At 32.3% G+C, this 19011-nt stretch overlaps 1 long non-coding RNA gene across 1 annotated transcript; it reads right to left on the bottom strand.

Moving 5' to 3' along the window:
- Nucleotides 1-4032: 4032 nt before the first annotated feature.
- On the bottom strand, nt 4033-5411 carry LOC143056710 (uncharacterized). Its single transcript, XR_012972472.1, has 2 exons — nt 4782-5411; nt 4033-4282 (listed from the first exon to the last, which is right to left on the bottom strand). It is a non-coding gene; the product is annotated as an uncharacterized LOC143056710 (long non-coding RNA).
- Between the last annotated feature and the right edge of the window lie 13600 nt (nt 5412-19011).

Below are 19011 nucleotides of genomic sequence, written 5' to 3'. Positions count from 1 at the left end.
TATGTTACATTGGCGAATATTACATGTCGTGATGACAATTTGGGTTCAGCATTGTACAAATGCATTTATCATTCTTGTGCAATCAGTGTAATCCTCTGATTCACACACAATCAAATGTTATCTTGTATTTAAATGACGCTTACATTTGTATGTTGTAAACGATATACATGATATAGTACATACATTGTTCTCCTCACTCGTTTTTTGCTTTTTTTTCACTACAATTTATGATTTTGAACTAGTAAATACACAAAATAACCAAATATTAGAAACAAGATTGTGGCTTAATCTTTAACATCTTATATGTATTTAATAAAGTAAACCTGTACTTACCGTTACATGCTATCAAGAACTTATATTACACAATATTTGAACTTTGAAACATTTACCTATTTTTGTCGACAAATAATGAGATAATTTGTGTATTCGGTCGTTTAAATTAACTCATTCACACGTACAAACATAATGTATTTTACTGTGTTAGCTATCGTGGGACCGCTCATCCTGATTACTTAGTTTAAACATTTTTTTATGCCCCATTTATGGACATTATGTTTTCTGGTCTGTGCGTCCGTTCGTTCGTCCGTCCGTTCTCTCTAGCTACTTTTAAGCAAAAACACCGTTGCACAGTAAGGCTAGAGAAAACAGGCAAACGTATTATTATACTAGAAGTGTATTTTGTAATTAATTGTAAAATATCACCGTATGTAGTTTGTAGTTTCAGAAGGTTAAAAGGTTAAAACACTTTTCTTTAAATGGTTTTAATACACATCTATAAATACATTTGAATGCATCGATCATCGTGTATATAATACGCGTCATAGACTGCAAAATATTGCTATTGAATGATATATAAAAAATGCACTAATAAGTAAAAAATCAGATTTCGTTGAAATTTGAAATGAAAGTGTGAACATGGCGAAGTTGGTTAACAAAATCAACACAATATTTACGAAAATAATACATAAACAATGCATTGTTCACAAATGATTCCAATATGGTATTATAAATGCACTGTACAGATAGTTCAAATGTACCGGTATTATTTTTTGCGGTTTTCAGACAAGGGTTCCAATAATGAGGTATTATGTTCTCGAGGATGTTAAAATTTCCCAGTCATTCATCCCAGACCACCTGTAATACAAGTATTTATTGTTCTCGATTATTAACACTCCTTAAATATTTGCAATTGGAGGTTAAGTAACCAACAATCATTCAATCATAACAGATATACTCAACAATTTTGGTGATTGCATATTTTGTAATCTTCCGGCTTTATATTTTTAACTCTGTTATTGATTTGGTATGTGAAAACTTTTTTTTATGATAGATGTGCTTCTAGCAATGAATTTCAAAATTATATACTGAAAACCAACAAATTTTCGCTGATACTATATTGCGTGGTTAGTTTTTTTCTATCCAAATTTGAGTCGATTTAATCTCGCAATTTTCAGATCTCAATAGACAGGGAAAGATCCAGGTTTTATCGACGATTTTTATTATATACTGAAAACCAACAAATTTTCGCGGATACTTTATTGCGTGGTTAGTTTTTTCTATCCAAATTTGAGTTGATTTAATCTCGCAATTTTCAGATCTAAATAGGCAGGGAAAGATTCAGGTTTTATCGACGATTTTTATTAGCGTTATATTTCTTTTCGTGAAAGTCGCGATAATAAATCGCTCGCAAAATTAAGTTGGTTTTTTAGTATTTTACAAACTGGAACCGCTATCTACCCGATCGTTGCAATGTTTTATGAAGAGTTTAAATACACATATTTATTTCCATTGTAATACAATTCACAGTAATAGCTAAGTGAATTGCTTATTTAATATAAGGAAAGATATAGAACTTGGAACGTATGTACATTTTACCTACAGATTCAAAGCAGCACTTTATGATACGATTTTCTTTCTAAAGAAGATATATACAGTATCATTTGGCTTGACTAATGTGCACTATTGCTTCAATTTAACGAAAGAAGATTTGATACAATTGCCAATGAGGAAACTCTTTACAAGAGACCAAATGACACAGAAATAAACAACTATAGGTCACCGTACGGCATACAACAATGAGAAAAACCCACATCGCATAGTCAGCTATAAGCAGTCCCGAAGAGACAAATTTAAAACAATTCAAACGAGAAATCTAATCTATGTAAAAATAATGAAGAAATTTGACAACCATTAAATTAAGGGCTAATGACTTGGGACAGGCAAATACGGAATGTGGCGGTGTAAAATCCTCTCCCTTTCTTGGGTCAAGGGTGTAACAGTACAATGTAAGAACGAACTATGAAAATCAGTTGAAAAGGCTTAACTCATCAGAAGGATACAATTATTTATTATATAAGTAAGCCTTAAATGTGAAAATCGTTTCCCTGAACTTAATGTATTAATGATATAAAGGTAAAACTTGTACTTTACAGCTCTGAATATGTTTTCTTTTCGTGACAATCATGCATCGATTACTTCACTCTAGATGTCTCAGGAAACCTGAGTTATGTTATTAAAAATTTTGAACTTCATTATGATTAAATGTGACAAACATACATGTCTTTAAGTCAATGTTCATAAACAACAGATTAAACATCTTTCTACTTAACACATGTCTACATATAAAGACTTACAAATGGATAATTAAAATTTCATAATGACAAATCCTGTTTATCTTAAATATTGATATGAAGCTTCCTGTGAAAGATACAGATATCACGATCTCTAGGAACGGGCAGTGTTCATTGTTAGCATTAGCTTTTTTCCAAAGTTAGTTCAACAGGATACATGTTTATTAGTGACTTCGTCTCTTCTACCTGTCAATGATTGTGTTGTGTTTTCCTTGTTCAGAAAAAAAAAGTCAAATAGTCTTTGTATCAAATAAAAATCGTTTTATTACAGATATATCAACCAAAAATATAAACAGAACTTTTATAGCTGACTATGCGGCATTGGCTTTGCTCTTTTTTATTAGCAGTGCTGTGACCTAATGTTCTTAATTTATGTGTCATTTAGTCTCTTGTGGAGAGTTGTCTTATTAGCAATCATACCACATCTTCTTTTTATATTCAAACATACAAACAGGAATAATTAGTATATATATAAGACACTTTTCTCATATCGCATAACGAGTTAGTTAGTCTACTGTTTACTAATGATGTCAAATCTCTTAAATGACTGGAAAATCAACTTACGCAATTCATTATAATATACGATTTTAGCTACAACGCATTAAAAGCTTAAATGACCTTGTGCATATTTTGAGACCATATTGTAGTGACTCTGCAGCTTTTGCTAATCTAACAGAAGATGATTATTTGTGTACACCAATTTGAAGCATACTTATTGCCTGGTAAAAAAATGACATTGTTTTTTGTCATCAGTACGGCAGATTTTTTTAAGGGCATTATCTCCCCCTTTGGCGCGTTTTCTTCCCTGGAGGAATCGTCTCTATTCGGTCATATGGCAATAAGACCAAATAATTGGCATATTACCCTTTTGGTATATCTAGTAAGTAATTTCTATTACATATAATGAATCACTGTTGAATAATTATAGATTATTTCAGGACAGTTAAGAGCATGAACAAGTTTGTGGCAGTAGCCCAACATCAAATATCAGCAAAAGATGAAGTTTAGAAAATAACAATATTTCATACCACGGAAACTTCTGAGCAATGCATATCATTTTAAATGCAATGACTCTTTAAAAGAATACTATTTAATAAAAACATACAAGAAATTAAAGAAAAATGACTTACATAATGTAATATCACTCAGTCACCATCGAAACCAATATAATTACGCAGAGAGAAGTCAATATGAAGTGGGATGAAAGACATAACGAGACAAGAGTAGGAGATATTTCAAAAACATATAAAATCAGTTGTCATATTGGCAATTATACCACATCTCCTTCTTTGTATACTGACATATTCATCTTAAATATGGAATAAATAAATCATTCATAAACAAGTTCTGAAGCTATAATTCTGAAACCGTGCAAGTTGCACCACAGCCTCAAAGAGTTGCTAACTTTCAATTTAATTTATATTGAAAAACCACAAATTTCATGTTTGCATGAAGTTTGAGTAGACCTCCAAATAGCTATTGGGATTGTGCTGCTGGCTTGCTGTCTCATTAAAGTTTATCCCAATGCTCATATTTGAAATACATAATGAAGAAAAAATAGATTTATTTCAATTTCAAGCAAAATGTTTATTAAAATGATGACTCTCATTCTTTTTTCACTGCTGTTTCTTCTACTTCTACATCTACATGATCTGAAAAAACACAAATTACCAAAAAATAAAATTGTTGAAATGTGTGTGTGCTGTTGGAGTTTCCATATTTAAATATATAAAGCTTACTGGTAGTTTAAAATCAAGACAACAAATATCAAAAGGATTAAAAAAATATCATGAGTAGCTGTTAGCTGTTTTCATAGAATTTATGTTTTTTCAACTGTGACTCTTCTATAATTGCTATCTTGCAATTTGTCTAGTCTGTTTTGTAAAACCTGAAATATTGATCATTTTTTTGCCAGTCAAATGAACTAGTAAATACTTTCAGTATAATTCAACAACATACATGAATACATCTACTTAGTAATTGTTAAGGCCATTTAAAGTAATTTTTTAAAATATTACTATCAAATTGTTTTTAATTTTGATTATATGAACATGTTGTTTGGTTACTGTCTCAACAGCATACATGTATGACTAATTTCAATGTTTTCTCGATGACATATTTGTTTCATGATATGTATGAATAACCACCTACCTGATACATTTCCTAACCTAATGAAGATCTCCAAGTTAGACATTGGCATATCTATCATATCAGTAGAGCCTGGTCAACTAGGTAAGGATAATTCTCCATTCTACTTCAAAAATAAAAAATAAAAAATACTCAATTGAAATAATTCATAAATATCAAATGACTTTCAAAAATGTATATGAGGTTTTTTTTATGTGCATGATTGTGTGTGTTCTCATATACATGCAGGTCACAAAAATAACCATTTAAACATAGAAGAAAAAAATTAATGATGGGTTAAATGATATAATACACCAGTAATTAAACAATACAAATCTAACAAGAATGTGTCAATAAGTACATGGATACCTCACTCACACTATCATTTTCTACATGTATGTTCAGTGACTGTGGACCGTGAAATTGGGGTCAAACATCTAATATGGCATTAAAATTAGAAAGGTCATATCATAGGGAACATTTGAATTATATATTTCAAATTGATTGGACCTCAATTTCATCAAAAACTACCTTGACCAAAAACTTAAACATGAAAAGGGACACACAGACAATCTATCAAACGGACGATCAGATCAGAAAACATAATACCCCTCTAACATCGTAAGTGGGGCATATAAATTCTTGTTTTTTTTTCTTAGTCAAAAATATTGTACGTGCAAAGTACAAACAAATTCACTACTCTATTGTAATTGAAATGGGGGAAAAAAATAAAAAATCTGAGCATTGAGAATAGATTTTTTTTCAAATTGGGGATCAGTATACATTGTAAACAAAACACCCCCGCTTTCTTCAATTTAGTCAATTGCTCAAATTAATTTAAAGTTGATTTAGAAAAATATATTGAAGGCGATTTCAGAGGTTTTTCTATACTAGGCTGTTCTTGTAAATGAACATGGTTTAATAAATTGAGAATGTGTTTTTGGGCCGCAAATACCCGGCCTGTAACAATATGCACCAGAGGCAGTCAACTTCCAAATACAGATGCAGGATTAATTTCATTAAGGCTCTTATGTAATTATAAGCATTGTGTATACATTTCATAACATTTAATTGAAGCAAACAAGAGGAAGAGCAACAGATTAAGTAATTGCTTCATTTAAAAAAGAACATAAGTCATGAATGGTAAAAGTGACGCCACCCAATTTTGAACATGATCTGGTTTTTGTGGTAATAGGCATTGTATACCTATTCGTTTTATAACATTTTTTTGCGGCAAATTAAAGTAAGAAAACGGAAACTCAGCATTTTTTTATTTCACTTGTGCTATGGATAAAGACTGCATGTTTTTCTATGACACATTGTTGTGTTATTGTTTCATTGCAATTTGTTTCAGTAGCCAAATGGTCTTAAGTAAATAACTTCTCTATCACTATCCTGTCAACACAAATGTTGTGAATTTCAAAGCCTTTCAGTTTGACTATAATCTTAATTGACAAAGTTAGCCTGTCAATTTTACTATCTTGGATCTTGGTTCTCTTCAAGCATTATTTTCTCACTGAACCAATAAAAACCAACTACTACGAAATAGTACATAATGCTGAAAGTGGCATTAAACACCAATTAACCATTGACATAAATCACACATGTGACAGAAAAATTAAAAATTTGACACCTTTAAATGTTGTGGTTTTTGCACTCGGGGACTTGCTTTTAATATAGTAAATTTTTGATACATGTATTGACAAAAATATTTATATTAAGCATATAGTATTACTTAATCAAATAGCATCATCATATTTTCTTAATTCTTGTGCGTTTTGTACAGCAGCTGGTATTAAATCTAAACAGAAATTATAATATTTTTTTCTCAAGATTAGATTGATAGCATATGTAATAAAAAATTTAAAATCTAAAAGCCCACTTTTTCTTGTTATAACATATTAAAACTTGGCCTTTGTTTTCACTTGCTAAGAGCTATATATATTTGTTGGGTTGCTTTTCATGTCTAATAATCATACGACCATTAATTACTGGCTTATTGACAAATCATTAGTGTATCATTATACATTAAATGAAGTATTTTTTTCTGTAGCAGTATCTTTGTTTATTTGGCCTTTTTTTTAATTTAGTTGTTTTTCTGGTCTCTTTTTAAAAGTGCACATGTTTTTAAAATATATTCTTTAATCTTAGCAATTCATCTAATTTCTATAAGGATAAACAAATACTTGTTTATTTTATCAAAAAGGAGGACACTTCATGAAAACGAATGTATTAAACAAATACAGCTGTGTTAAATCTGAGTCTGATGTTTTCTTGAAGAAAAAAAATGCCTTCAAAATATTTTTTTATATATTTCTTTTGTTGGTAGTTCTTTCTGCATTATCAGTAGCGCATCCAAAGGGGGGGTGTCCAGGGGTTGGAACCCCCCTTTGTTTGACGATCAATGCATTTGAATGGGAGCATATAGTTGGATTCACCCCCCCCCCTTTTACTCTCAGTTCGGAACCCCCCTTTTTAAAATTGCTGGATCCGCCACAGGCACTTGTCTCAGAAAAAATTTCCTATATACCTTATTATAACATAATCTTATTCATATGCAATCTTTGGTTTCGTATTGATTATAAAAAAAGAAAAATGAAGTGATATGATTCCCAATGAGACAACTCTCCCTCCAACAGAGACCAAATGATACATAAATGCCTATGGTGAAGACCTATGATGACCAAAATGTCTACCATAGTCACCTTGGGGTGTCAAAGGTTGAAATAAAATAACTTGTAGAAAAAATTAACCTGTATGGCTCTGTAACTCATGACAATAAGCGACGTAATTTTTATCAAGATACAAAGAGTAAGCATCTTCTTCTTTTAACAACACGTTACTTACAAGTTGTTCCTTATCATCTCCACGTTACCTGTGAGGTAAATCTTTTTCAAGTTTATCTAACGGAGGTATTCCACAATTTACTAATCCAGATTCTTTGAAATGTTAAAGTTAAGATACGATTTGAATGTCATTGATCATTGTATCAATGAAACTGAGATCAACTCTTTTTTACATATTTAAAATATTTCCTTGTCTTCAAGAACTAGAACATTTTCAATGTAATAAATATCGGTCAACACCGTATGATTCTCTGGTCTTTTATGTTGGCTTTGTTTCTTCTGTTTCCTATACACCTTATCGCTAATCCCGGCTGACCCGGCCGCTTGAACTTTTGACGCATACAACAATCCTTTTGTCCATTGTGGCGTCAGATATTTTGTACTGTGACGTCAAAATTTTACGGGAACCTGTGTGATATCCAGTAATGGCGGACAAATAGCAATAAGGTGTATTACGTCAGGATATGGAGTTCATTTGTTATGTATAGATCCATTGTATACTATATAATCAGACATAGTATCTTATTTGGTTATTCAAGATACAAGTCTGGCTAGGAAATTAATAAAACATGGCAAATAAACAGAGGATAACAATTAATAAAAATAAAAATATGCTACAAAACAAGATGAAAAAAGGTTTCACTACTAGTAATATACATCATTGTTACGTGTCAAATAACTTCAATATATTTTAATGTATTCATTATTTCATGCGAACATAAACGTACATATTTTAAACTCTACTTATTGGACATTCCAACTCCTATGAAAGAATAACAAACTAATAAAAAATATCAATATAATGCATCAGTGTTTAAAAACAGATTGAGAAACACAAATCCAAGCTGTTTATCACCATTTACATTTCCAGTAGTCTCCAAGCGTTTCTAGTATCATAGGCTTATTGCATGAATATTGGGGAATATTGTCCCGAGTAGAATTTTATATTGCACGAGCCTACGAGTGCAATATATATTCTACGAGGGACAATAGTCCCCGATATTCATGAAATAACCCTTTTATTGTATAGTAATATAATATTTGAAAGTATAAATTGGTTCAAACTAAGATTTTGTTGTTGATGACGTCATGACTTTTGGATTTATTGCACTAGTGCAATATTGGGATGTATTGCACACTAACTTCTGGTTACTTTCTGTGGGAAATATTTGATTGCTAAGCAATTGCAATTGTCTCGTTAAAACTCAGCCTCAATATAATTTTCATTGTATGAATATTATTTAATCAAACTGTTAAAAAGTCGTATAAATCTGAAACAAAAATAAGATCATTCTCAAAACCAAAGGCATTCTTACATTGACAGGTATGTATACGCCGCCGTCTGATTTGGTGCAATAGCGACATGAGCTGTCTGAAAAGATCCATAAATACTTTCCAGTTATGAGAAAATGTATGCAACAAATAATAATAATAATAATGGTGACAAACTTTTAAACTCCTACATAAGTGCCGGCAAATGTTTAGGTGGATATATGTGTGTTTTATGGCGTGATCAAACTCTCGTTATAAAATATGATTTTTTTTTTTTGTTTAAAATTACATTACAAATCAATGCAGTGAAAATCTAAAAACAAAAAGTATAGGCTCTAGCACAACGGGATCTAGCAGTTGAGTAATATAATGGTATTATTTATTTGGTTATTCAAACACATCGCTGGATTTCTCCTAGTTTAAAGCGCACTCAAAATTGTGTGACAGTGATCTTAGTGTTGATACGCATATGATATGAACTCTTTTGGGTCGACACTGTATAGTGAGACTGATATTGTTTTAAAAAGAAACATTGTTGGCAAATATAAACAGTTTGTACGATTATTTATGAAACATAAAGAAACAAAAAGCTCTTAGTTACACAAAAAAATCTGACAACATGATACGTCAATGAACAATAACTCAAAATATTACAACAAATCTGAGACTATGGTACCTCAAAGAACAAATAAATCAAAATCGCACAAAAAAATCGGACAACATAGTACTTCATAAAACAAACAACTCAAATAACACAAAAAATCCGACACCATGGTACGTAAAAAAAACAAACAACTCAAAATAGCACATGAATTAATCGGATTTCGGCAATTAACATTAAAGGTAAAACATTTTGCATGACAAACAAAACACAATAATAAAAATACTAAGGAGTATGCGTCTTCCTATCTCTGCATACATGTATCTAATGTGTTCCCCCCCCCCCCCCCCCCGAATACAGCATTAGGAACTACAAATTTCTTATCATTAAAAATTATATCCTTCCCTAAAGCTCTTGGTTTGTTGAACAAATTGCACTTTAAAGCAATAACTCCAACTACACCAAAGACTTCCATGATGTACAATAAATCTCTATCGGATTTGTATCCAAATATCTTGTCGAAGTCCGTTACAGATGAAATATGTTTTACTTTATTTCCATCCAAACGGTTCATTTGAATGTTAGTTAAGGTATTTACACTTTTAAAATAATCACTTTTGATTTTGGTTATGTTTATTTAAGGTATAGCATATTGGTAAGGACAAGGCATGTATAGTAGTTAATATAGTCTGGCAGGCAGAAAATCAAAAATTACTAAACCGTAATGTATATTGTGATGATACATGTACCTGCATCTTGCAAAACATGTACGTTTTTTTTTCTTGCTGATCTTGTTGCTATCTTTTTTATCTTTTTATTTTCAAGTTTGGTTGCTGGAAAAATTCCACAAATTGGTAATCCAGGTTATTTTATGACATATAGAAGGTAAGATACGACTAAATGTCAGTAATGAGTGTCTCTATGAAACAAAGAACAACCTGTTTAATATTTAAAACAATGATTGTCTTCAAGAAGTTGAAAATGTTCAATGTTATGAATCTCAACACAGGATGGTTCTCCCATCTTTTATATTCGCTATGTTTCTTAATGAGTCGGGATATGGAGTTCATTTTAATGTACAATTTATTTGTAGTATAACATATTATGAGACATATTGACATTTGTTATTCAAGTCTGTCTACGAAATTATTGGGTTTTTTTTCTTATTGAAAGAGAATACTATTTTTGTTACATAAAAGTAATTGAACAAAACGGTAAAAAAGTGTGCATCCTTGTTGCATTTTCAATTATTTCAGTATTCAAGATGATGAAATGTTTGCCTATACTTTATTTTGTTATTTTACGAGGACATTCTTATTCTAATTTCAATACAGCGTTCTGATTTTATTACTGAATAAGGTTGAAGTAGTCAAGTTATATTTCATGAGAACCTACCTATACTAAAGTCAATACACCATCCTGATATATTACGTAATGATGTTGCTGTACTTTGGTTGATGCAAGGTCTGATCTGTTCTGTTAAAATATGTCATTTAATTAATATGTTCCTAACATCGTGACTACAATCCCCTTCCCTTTCATGAATGTGACCTACCGAATTAGATTATTTTCCGGATTTGTTATCACATAAACAACAGGACGGGTGCCACATGTGGAGCAGGATCTGCCTACCCTTCCGGAGTACCTGAGATCACCCCTAGTTTTTGGTGGGGTTATTTTTGTTTATTCTTTAGTTTTCTATGTTGTGTCATGTGTACTATTGTTTGTCTGTTTGTCTTTTTCACTTTCAGCCATGGCGTTGTCAGTTTATTTTAGATTTATGAGTTTGACTGTCCCTTTGGTATCTTTCGTCCCTCTTTTAATTGAAATTTAACAGTGATACATAAAATACCTATTTATAATAAGCAGGTGTGCATATTGAAATTATTACAAATGTACCAGTATATTATTGAATATCAACAACATACTACAAAAACATAAAATCCAAAAGTATGAGACATCAAGAATAGAAATAATAAAAAAAGCAAGACAAATCTAACTACATCATGTACATGGTACGTCAAAGAAGAAAAACTCAAAATATCACAAAAAAGTCGAAAAAGCATATTAATCGTACATATTTGGCGTAACATAGTGGCTTCACACACCAGACACCATTAATAAAAAACCAAGGAATACACATGTACAGTGTACTGCATACATATATTTGATGTGTTCCCTCGAATACTACATTCAGAACAATAAACATTTATAGTCATCAAAGGTGGCAACCTACCAACAGCTCCTGGTTTGTTGAACAATGTTTAACATTAAAACAATACCTGTAATTGTACTAAAGAATCTAATGATATACGACAAATCTCTCCTGGATTGGAATACAAATATTTAATGGCAGCCAGATGCCTATGAAATACTATATGCTATGATTTTCATCCAAAGGGTTCTTTTGAGTGATGAATATTGTATTTAAACTTTTAAGCAGTCATCTCTTGTTTTTATTTTGTTTATATAAGATATTACATATTGGTCACGACAACAGGCAAAAAATCAAATAAATACAAAATTTACCACATGAGTTTATCGAATATCAAAAACAGTAGTTGACATTTATCCCCGGGCGCAAAGTACGTATCAAAGAAAAGATACAAGTCTGACAAAAATTCCATAGAATAAAAGCTGTGATAAGCATAAATGATCTTTCTTCTAGCTGATTATAATAAAAACATCATATTATGATTTAGTTATACACTTTTTAATATTTTATTAGTTACAAATCTGCAGCAGTTTTTAAGAAAAGAAAGCCAATAGATGTCGTCTCGTTATATTTGTGAAATCCATAACACGTCGCCGCTTTGTGATACATTTGGCTGTCAACAGGAAGTCTGATATTTGAACTATGATATTCTTAAGCTAACATTTGCTACTAGTGGAGAAGTAACTTCCTAACCACCGACACACATGAGTTTAACCACCAATTTCGATGGGATCGTATTGCTAATTCTTAATTGTATGAATGTTTTGTTCCTCTTGTTTGTTTCTGGTTTGTCCCCTATTTCGATTATAGATATTTTATTGCCCTCATTGTAATTTCCCTTTTTAACGAAGTCTGATTTTTTACCTTTCCACCAAAAATATTAATGATATTTAAATTTTATGATCTCTTTCAAAATTATTTACTTTTATAATAGATAATGGCATATTATTATTAATAGTTGTATCAAAACCTGTTAAGCTGCATGTTAGTTGATTGACAACATATTTGTTACGTTCGGAGGACGTGTTTTTCAACAGACTGTCGGCATTCCAATGGGAACAAACTGTGCCCCTCTACTTGCCGACTTGTTTCTTTATTATTATGAGGCTGACTTTATGCAGGAACTTCTTAGGAAGAAAGATAAGAAGTTAGCAATATCCTTTAACTCCACTTTTCGCTATATAGATGATATTCTTTCAATAAATAATTCAAAATTTGGTGACTATGTGGAAAGCATCTATCCAATCGAGCTAGAGATAAAGTATACTACAGATACAGTTAAGTCGGCCTGATATCTTGACTAACATCTAGAAATTGACACTGAGGGTCGGTTGAAAACAAAACTTTACGACAAAAGAGATGATTTCAGCTTTCCAATTGTGAACGTTCCATTTCTAAGTAGCAACATTCCAGCAGCACCTTCATACGGGGTAAATATCTCCCAATTGATACGATATTCCCGGGTTGCTGCTAACAAGGAAGCTATTAAACCAAGAGTTCCAAATGGTGAAGTTGAAATCATCCCATCGTAAATTTTACGGACGCCATCACGAGTTGGTTGACCGTTATGGAATAACCGTTTCACAAATGATATCGGACATGTTCCTTACGTCGTAACTACAATCCCCTTCCCTTTCATGAATGTGACCTACCTATTTACAGGATTTGTTATCACATAAGCAACACGACGGGTGCCACATCTGCTTACACTTCCAAAGCACATGAGATCACCCCTAGTTTTTTTCTTTTTTTTGGGGGGGGGGGGGGTCGTGTTGTTTATTCTTTTGTTTTCTATGTTGTGTCATGTGTGCTGTTTTTTTTTTGGTTGTCTTTTTCATTTTTAGCCATGGCGTTGTCAGTTTGTTTTAGATTTATGAGTTTGACTGTCCCTTTTGTAGCTTTCGTCCCTCTTTTGTACACCTAGGAAATCACCAATAGCCATTATTTCTGTAGCTTTAGATATGTACCTGACAAAATATGAATTTTATATAATTTGAAATAATTGGGTTCAAACCCTTCCTGTTCATGATTTGAATGATTTGTTTAAAGACTAGACTGAAGAATGCCACTGCACAGACGGTTTTTAATCAAATATTTACTATGTCTGCAGTACAACATATGTCATGCTTATTTAAAGCTCTACCAAACACCTGTACTAAAAAGTTTAGTAATGCTGAATAAGATGATGGTGATGAAGTATCAGCCAATAGAAAAGTTCTCCTTCATAAAGAAAACAGTCCAAAACTATAAACGCATGAGGAACAAGAATGTGTCCCAAGTACACGGATGCCCCATCTGCACTATCATTTTCTATGTTCAGTGGACCTTTAAAATGGGAGATAATTTCTAATTTGACATCAAAATTAGAAAGATCATATCATAGGGAACATGTTTACAAAGTTTCAAGTTGACCGGACTTCAACTTCATCAAAAACTACCTCGCCCAAAAATTTAACCTGACATTGGACAGACGGACGCACAGACCAGAAGACATTATGGCAATAAATGGGGCATATACAAATGGGTATAAAAATTTACACCCTGAAGTTCTTAGTTAAGAAAAGGTTTTTTTTATTTAAATATTAAACAAAAGACTGAACCAACAAGAGTGTCTTGCCTACTTTACTGATCAGGATTTTAATTTATGTTGAAAGTCTTAAAGATAAAGCTTTTACTACAGGTATCATATAAACCTTTACATTATCAAGGATCAGTAAAAATCAGGTCATAGTCTGCCAGATGAACCCTGACAGAGATACTGTACATACACCTTACAATCATTCCATATGCCAAATATAGTTTATCTTTTGCTAATAGTATTCAAATAAATAAACTGATCACAAAAAACTGACAAATAAAACATGACAATGAAGTCAAGGACAGATGCCAGACACTCACTGGCAGACAGACAACTACACAATACAATCTTTCAGTACACCAAATAAGTTAACCTATTGATAATAGTTTCTAAGACATGTACTTGACCATATCCACTTACTTTTTGAGCTGTGTTTGAACCTTGAAAATGGGGTCAAAAACAATGGACATATGACCTATTAAAACTTTGTAGCATAAGGCATCTATCTGTATGAGGCATCTTCGTACTTCTGAAAAATTACGCTTTTATACAAAATTTCGATGCAGCATCTGGATTAGCCTTCCGATATGTGAGTTAATTTACAGCAATTTAAAAGGATAACCTATCAGTGGAGCATCCAGAAATTGTCATAAGCCCATGAACTACCTAAGAGGGCTCTGCTGCAGTCATGCATATGATTTACTGTATAATCATCCGTATTTTTGGGGGCCTGGGCTCCCTGGACCCTTCCTAAATCCACCTCTGTTTATACGCAAATGAGATATATAGCATAATATATATCTAGCATACAGAAAGCAATGATATAAAATAAACATATCTACACAGTTAAACTTTAATTTGACTAATTTTTAACCAAATAATGTCTTGGAAATTATCAAACTTGATGCAGTTCCATTTATTGATTACCCGGTTTATGCAAAATAACAAAAAAAACAAGAGATTTTTTTTCATTTTCGTGCTTGTAAATTTAACTTGCAACATACAGCATAAATCAAGACAATGTCTTCAAAGTTTTTCATTTTAGTCACAAAATTAGAAAACAGCACCTGAGAACACATCAGACAGAACATAATATTTTTCAATCTCTATTGTTTTAGAACAAAAATAATACACCTGACCAGACAAAATTTCTCTATAGATCACATGAACAATACTCTTTATACCAATAAATTATTGAAGTGAAAGATTAACATAGACAGATGACGATCCTAACACACTCAAACCAGACTGTACAACTAATGGTAGAACACAATTTATCATTACAAGTGGTGAGGATAGAGAACTAAAAGATACACTATATGACATGCAACCAGACGCTACGGGCCTTAACACATGGGAATCAACTTACAAATAACAATCCATAAAGATACACTAAATGACATGCAACCAGACGCTAGAGGCCTTAACACATGGGAATCAACTTACAAATAACAATCCATAAAGATACACGGAATGACATGCAACCAGACGCTAGGGGCCTTAACACATTGGAATCAACTAACAAGTAACAATCCATAAAGATACACTAAATGACATGCAACCAGACGCTAGGGCCTTAACACATGGGAATCAACTAACAAATAACAATCCATAAAGATACAATAAATGACATGTAACCAGGCGCTAGGGGCCTTAACACATGAGAATCAACTAACAAATAACAATCCATAAAGATACACTATATGACAGGCAACCAGACGCTAGGGCCTTAACACATGGGAATCAACTAACAAATAACAATCCATAAAGATACAATAAATGACATGTAACCAGGCGCTAGGGGCCTTAACACATGAGAATCAACTAACAAATAACAATCCATAAAGATACACTATATGACAGGCAACCAGGCGCTAGGGGCCTGAACACATGGGAATCAACTAACAAATAACAATCCATAAAGATACACTATATGACATGCAACCAGGCGCTAGGGTCCTTAACACATGGGAATCAACTAACAAAATAACAATTCATAAAGATATACTATATGACATGCAACCAGGCGCTAGGGGCCTTAACACTTGGGAATCAACTAACAAATAACAATCCATAAAGATACACTATATGACATGCAACCAGGCGCTAGGGGCCTTAACACATGAGAATTAACTAACAAATAACAATCCATAAAGATACACTATATGACATGCAACCAGACGCTAGGGGCCTTAACACATGGGAATCAAATAACAAATAACAATCCATAAAGATACACTAAATGACATGCAACCAGGCGCTAGGGCCTTAACACATGGGAATCAACTAACAAATAACAATCCATAAAGATACAATAAATGACATGTAACCAGGCGCTAGGGGCCTTAACACATGAGAATCAACTAACAAATAACAATCCATAAAGATACACTATATGACAGGCAACCAGACGCTAGGGCCTTAACACATGGGAATCAACTAACAAATAACAATCCATAAAGATACACTATATGACATGCAACCAGGCGCTAGGGGCCTTAACACATGAGAATTAACTAACAAATAACAATCCATAAAGATACACTATATGACATGCAACCAGACGCTAGGGGCCTTAACACATGGGAATCAAATAACAAATAACAATCCATAAAGATACACTAAATGACATGCAACCAGGCGCTAGGGCCTTAACACATGGGAATCAACTTACAAATAACAATCCATAAAGATACAATAAATGACATGCAACCAGGCGCTAGGGGCCTTAACAAACGCGAATAAACTAACAAATAACAATCACAAAAAAATACCTCATACCTTAGGTGACATACAACAAAACAAAGATAAATAATTGGTCCTTAACACATAGAAATCAACTTGCAAATTGCAATCTTTTCTTTACACTAAACTTTCAGTTACACCAAAAAACGTTTAATACATGGAAAGATTAATAAAGAAATGTCCAACTAAGCAACTCTTATAGTAGAAGTAAAATAAAATACCAAAATTCAACCAACTACACACGGCCAAGTTAGTCGTGTTGGATACCGACGCAAAATACCCCCCCTTCCCCCTAATATTTATTTTATCGATGATCTGTTAACACAATAAACACGAATATGTCAATTTGACCCGCTGTATTTGTTTGCGCCTGTCCTAAGTCAGGATCATGATATTCAGTGGTTATCGTTTGCTGATGGGGTTCATCAGTGTTTCTCGTTATATTAGGTAAATAAACAATATAAACGCAAAAGAAACTAAAAGAGGTGGACGGCAGAATTAAATTTGATTCCGCAAATATTTAAACTTAACATAGTTGTTCTGGTATTTGGAGTATTTATATACTATAAATGTACAAGAAGAAATCAAATAAAATGCATGTATGTGGTGACCAGAGGTTACCAAAGCCAATGTCTGTGTTAGGTGACCACCAGTATTGGTGTGGGTTTACATTTCAGATTAGTATGTCCCGACAAAGCAATAAATGCAATGACAAGTCCATTCATTATCCGAAAATAAGCTTTGTCAATACCTACAGATATAAGAACTAAGTATAGTGTTTATTATAACTTATTTTCATTTTCAATTAATTTATGATTTTGATTTAAAATATCTTTGTTTTACTTTTTAATAATCTTAATCAGTGTCTTTTAAGATATGAATACTGCAAAAAAAAAAACTCATATTCATATTGTCATGCTTTTTCCGTCTTTGTAACCTACTTTCACTTTCAACCGAAAACAATGAACTGTTTTTGTTACAAAGAGAAATTTTTTCGACAGTTTCTGTTATGGTTACATCTGGACAACTGTCAGCGCAACTAGTGCAGACGTCCGAAACGGAATTCTTGCCTATGACTTAAAAGTCCGTCAGATAACGGAAACAAAATCCTCACGCCTTTATATTTGTTTTCCTGTTAGATAACCTTAACGGAATAATCATAAGCGAGGATCACAAATGCGACTATGCATGGTACCTATAGGACACAGAGGCATTAATTCATTTTGGAAGATAGAGAAGTGACACACAAAATGATGTCTTCTCTTTAATTGTATAGATATTAATATGTCTAAAAAAAACAACATTGAAACCTATGATTGCGTTGGAAAAAAATAGCAATTTTTATACGTGTGCATGCAAAAACAATTCAAGGTAGAGGGGTTAAATACAGAACAAACAACATTTTCCAAAAGACAAAAAGAAATGGAAAATTACATTTAAATAAAACGTATTCCGACTAGCAGGTCGAAAAACGGATGTTCTAAAACCCTGCTGACTGCCATTTGCGATTGCTAAATGAACGAATCAAAGGATGGTACAGTAGCAAATTATTTTGTTAAAACCAAATAGAAAACAATAAACTTGTGGAAAAAATGGCAAAAATTTAAAAATAACAATGTGTATTTAGATTGAGCGCCCTGTTATTTTTATATTATAATTCCTTTCCATCAGATTTGTGTATCGTCACGGCTTATTTTACACCTTTTTTTAGTTATATAGATAACTTTGTCCCTTATCAATCACGAATTTACTTTGATTGAATAAGAAATGCAGGTTCAGTGTATTTTAAACCTTCAATATTGTTTACATGAATTTATCATAACATATATGTAATGTTAAGTTAAAAAAAATACATTTAAAGGTAACAGGCTTATAACTGAGTAAGCCAGACGCGCATTTCGTAAACCAACGACTCATCGGTGGCGCTCAAATCAGAATGGCCAAATAAAAATCGAAATTAAAGAGAATTGAGGACCAATAACTCCGTGTAAAAGTGA

This window comes from Mytilus galloprovincialis, chromosome 13, assembly GCF_965363235.1.
Source record: "Mytilus galloprovincialis chromosome 13, xbMytGall1.hap1.1, whole genome shotgun sequence".
NCBI lineage: Eukaryota > Metazoa > Mollusca > Bivalvia > Mytilida > Mytilidae > Mytilus > Mytilus galloprovincialis.
Note: the sequence above shows the minus strand (reverse complement) of the source record. Positions and strands in the feature narration are given on the sequence as shown.